Source organism: Sinocyclocheilus rhinocerous, unplaced genomic scaffold (genome assembly GCF_001515625.1).
Source record: "Sinocyclocheilus rhinocerous isolate Xijiao unplaced genomic scaffold, SAMN03320098_v1.1 scaffold635, whole genome shotgun sequence".
Classification (NCBI taxonomy): Eukaryota; Metazoa; Chordata; class Actinopteri; order Cypriniformes; family Cyprinidae; genus Sinocyclocheilus; species Sinocyclocheilus rhinocerous.
Genome location: NW_015659702.1, coordinates 124,564 through 129,461, shown reverse-complemented (window position 1 = coordinate 129,461; position 4,898 = coordinate 124,564). Strand labels below are relative to the sequence as shown.

At 34.2% G+C, this 4,898-nt stretch overlaps 1 protein-coding gene across 1 annotated transcript in view; it reads left to right on the top strand.

Moving 5' to 3' along the window:
• The window catches only part of LOC107724038 (guanine nucleotide-binding protein G(olf) subunit alpha-like), a 117,017-nt gene that overhangs the window by 110,489 nt on the left and 1,630 nt on the right, over positions 1-4,898 (top strand). The window lies entirely within an intron of this gene.

Below are 4,898 nucleotides of genomic sequence, written 5' to 3'. Positions count from 1 at the left end.
AGGTTTGATAGAAGTGGCTGGAAGACCTGCCAAGAGAGCATTGCAATAGTCCAGCCTGGGTAGAACAAGAGCTTGAACAAGGAGTTGTGTTGATCTTCCTAATGTTGTATAAAGCAAATATGCAGGACCGTTGTTGAAACCACAAGCAGTTCTGTCTTAGCCAGGTTGAGTTGGTCCGTCATCCAACAAGAAATGTCTGTTAGACATGCTGAGAACTTGAAAACTTGAGAACTAAACATTGGACTATGGTGACTGGTGGCTCTATTTTCACATTCCATAAAATAGAATTGCAAATAACTAGGGCACTTTCATCAGGTTTCTCAGTGGGTGTGTCACTGAGTGGGGAGAACCTGTTTAATGTTTCGATCAGAACGGAAGAGCGGTGTTTTGTCCCGTGACTATGCCACCTCACAGTCACCCAGTATGGTAACCCATGCTCAGAATTTGTGCTCTGCATTTATCCCATTAAAGTGCACACACAGCATTGAGTATTGAACACAAACACACACACCCAAAGCAGTGGGCAGCCATTTAGCACCTGGAGAGTAATTGGGAATTCAGTGCCTTGCTCAAGGGCATAGGCGCCGATCCATGGAAATGGCCGAGCACAACATAATTATTCATTGCATTTTCACTAAATGTTCAATAGGTATGTCAAAATGAATTACGTTATTATTTATGTAGAGCTGAATTTAAAAAAATGGCGTATGCATTTCTAGACGATCATAATTTAAAGCTTAGTGTACATAATATTTTTCTTAGAAGCTGTCTATATGTTTTAATTTTTTTGTGTCTAGGCTCCATTTTTGCAACTGAAGATCTGGAGCAATATAATTGCTCATTCTATTTTAGCTAATTATTAAGTGAGGATGTTACTTGTTCATGTGGAGATTAATTAAAAAAATGAAAAGGTGTATGTGTTTCAAACCAAATTGTAGGTGAACACACTGAGCGTGCATAATATTTTTATTAGGATTCCTGTTTGGTTTGGGGGGTTTGGGTTCGGCAGAAAAAGAAAATGTTGGCTACACTGTAAAAAAAAAAAAACGGTCAAATGCCTTGCAGCTACAGCTGCCAAACAAAAACCGTAAAATATCTTAATTAAAATAAAGTGCAAAAACAATAATTTAACAGAAATTTTCATTAAAGGTTTTACAGAAAAAAAATGTTATTTTACAAATTGTTCCTTGTTTCAATTATGATATTTTACTTTAATTGTATGGTTTCTGTTTGGCAGCCATAAGCTGCCAGTCATTTGACCGCTTTTTTACAGAATTGTTTTACAGTGTAAAACCCTTATTTTATAGATTTTTCCTTGATTCTTTACGATATTTTACTTTAATTTTACGGTTTTTGCTTGGCAGCCATAGCTGCCAGTCATTTGACCATTTTTACAGGATTTTTTTTTATAGTGTAAAACCCTTATTTTACAGATTTTTCTTAGATTCTTACAATGAAAGCAATAAATGTTCTACAGAGAAAGACTGTTATTTTACCAATTATTACAATCAAAACCCTTCAATAAAGTGGGAAAGCATGCTCAAGTTGGTAAATTAACAGTTTTATTTGGAAGACAAAATACAAAGTCTGTACAAATGTCATATAAAACAAAAATTGTACATTCTGGTTTCTGAATAAATACAGCACAGTTACATTTAACATTTAACATATATGAAGAACATAGAACAGTTTAATCAAAACGTTGAATTAAATATTTTCAACTTAAAGCATTAGTTCGCTTCCAGAAGAAATATTTCCTGTTAATGTACTCACCCCCATGTCATCCAAGATGTTCATGTCTTTCTTTATTCAGTCAAAAAGAAATTAAAGTTTTTGAAGTACCGACCCACTGTTTATAAAGCGAACATGCAACGAAAGTTAAACGCCCTTTACAAAAAAAAGTAAAACAACGATGTCAGGACAATTTTGAAGTTGGAGGAGAAAATTAGATGAAGTTTTTCGCTCTAACACACCTTTTGGAATCGGAGTACACAGATGAAGACCTAACCGCACGTATATATATACATATATAATAATACATATATATACATATATAATAATATATATTTTTTTTTAAGAAAATGACCGATTGTTTCGCTAGATAAGACCCTTATTCCTCGGCTGGGATCACGTAGAGCCCTTTGTTTTCCTCAAAAGCCTTAAATTCTTTTTGACAGAAGAAAGAAAGACATGAAAATCTTGGACGACATGGGGGTGAGTAAATTATCAGGAAATTCTTTATTCTGGAAGTGAACTAGTCCTTTAAAACTGAAGAAATACAAAACCGATACATCTACAAGTTTTTCAAGATTGATTCTAAAACAATTTTATTATTCAGATGTATATTTACATTATCAATGAATTCTTCTTAAACACTTCTTCAGAGCCCCCAGGAATATTTGATAACTTTGTATCTTGCATTTTTCAAATCAGTTTTATATTGTAATCCACAATATTCTACTGACTCATGTGGGCTCCATATAGCTCTGATAATATATGTAGACAAACATATGTATTTTAAGTCTGAATCCTAGCTATATTTGTGTAATAATAAGTAAAACCAAAACATGCAACAAAATGTCCATGACTCTATATATAGTTTATTTATTTGTTTGTTTGCTTATATATTTATTTTTGTAAAATGGTCTTTTGTCCTATCATCTATGCAGAGTTGGTTGATAACATAACTGCAATAAAGTAACATCATAGTTAACAATTACTTGTTTACATAGGATATATATAAAATGTATTTTATATTATTTAGGCACTTATAGGCTATAGTTTGACAGAATGTTCTAATTCAACATGCAATGGGAAGTCAATATAACTTAACATTTTCTTATATTGATATTGTTTATTTCTTACTCCTTTAACAGTTCATCAGACTCTTAATGATTTAATCTATGCCATCTTTTGGAATATCTGAAGGCCATGAACCATAGTTCTTAACTGTAGCATTTGTTATAATAAGACTAGCCTATCAATCATTACCAGACCAATAATGACTTTTTTTAAGTAATCAATATAGCATGTGTAAATGTAGGGTTACCTTCAACAAAAACAAAACAAAAATTAAGATGATCTTGGAAGGCTGGAATTTATCACATCTATAATGGCACGAGCATCAGTAACCCTGGTAGTCAGAGATTCCTATTCTAACCCTTTAACCTAATTTTGTTTCTGTTTGCAATCAGATTATTTTAAGCCGCTAAACTCTGGGAAAGTTTTCAGCCCAATGTTTCAGTAAGTGACTACATTCAAGCAATCAGTCCAAAACTGAGAGGCTCATGCTCCATTTTCAGTGAATTATTCATTACAGTGTGTGTTTCACTTCAAAAAACAAGCTCTGTCATATTCTGGGATTGTTTCTAAAGAGCGCAAATCCTCATGCTTTACACTGTGTGAAATACAGACTGAATGGAACGCCAGAACATCACATCGCTGTAAAGCCAGATTATATGCAAACTACACTTCTTGGCTGGATACAGTAAACCAGCATCTCAATAGTAATGTTTTGATGGATGAGGATTACAATCAAGATAAAGACGATTGTGGTGACGTACAGTAAGCACGGACTGTTATATTGATGCACAAACAAACCATAAATATGTACTGTAGTAGGTATATGCAGTCAAGTGAAGGTGGTTGGTTTAGGGTTTTTTGGCATCTTAATGTGGTTCTCTTCAGCATTACAACTTGCTCCAACTTTCAACTTTACAACTTGCAACAAGCTTTTTGATGCTGTACTGTACACATACTTAGTTAGCACTGTCAATTTCTGTCCATTTTTTTTTCATGCGTGCTTTGGTGTGTGTAAATTTATGAATTATATGGAGACCTTGTAATGTAATTGGTCATTTGGTGTCCTTTTGGTGTCTCAAAGTGTCCTTTTTTGGAAAGACACTTAAATTTACCTCAAATTAATGGTGTATGAACACAAATTAAGAAATTACATGGTTTCATGATAAGTCTGTGATCCACAAAAAGGGTGCAATTAGTTCCCATTTTAAACACAAGATTTTGAATATAGAAATACTAAATAAAGTAATGAAGTAATACTTTGGTAGGTGGTGGCAAGTCATCCTGGCTAAATTTGCCCATTGGCCTCTGACCATCATGGGCTCCTAACCATCCCCATATCTGCTGATTGGCTTCATCACTTGGTCTCCTCTCCACCAATAAGCTGGTGTGTGGTGGGCGTTCTGGCGCAATATGGCTGCCGTTGCATCATCCAGGTGGATGCTGCACACTGGTGGTGGTTGAGGAGATTCCCCCCCTTCTATGTAAAGCGCTATGAGTGCCCAGAAAAGTGCTATTTAAATGTAAGGAATTAATTTTGTTGAAAGAGTCATTGAGCCATCCATTAAACAGAGTCATTCAAAATGCTGATTTATTCAGGGGCAACACAAGTGGCTGTCTGTATTAATGGATCATTTAATCACTTACTCAACCAATTTGTTCAAAGACGGAACAAAACACCACAATGTGTGCGGTGTTTAGAGAAGAGAAAATCGCACAAAGATTCTGTGACATTATTTTGGAACTTTAGATGATGAATAAAAACGCACCAAATAAAAAAAAAGTGCTTTGTCAGCTTTGCCACACAGATTTTGATAGTTTGACTTCTGTTTTTACAATAAAAATCTTTGAGTGACAGTAATTTCTTAATTTATGTCAAGAGTTGCAAAATCAAAAAAAAAGTGCTTTACTAAACATTGTCCCTTAAAGCTTTTAGTACAAATGTGTGCTCCGAAAGCTTGAAAATGCAGATTGAAAATGGTTGAAAGGGGGATATTATTGTTTTATCATTTCATTCAAGACTTGGCAAACACAGCCATTCTTTAATATGACCACTTCCATTTTCAAAATTGATTCTATGGTCTTGCAAAATGTCTATA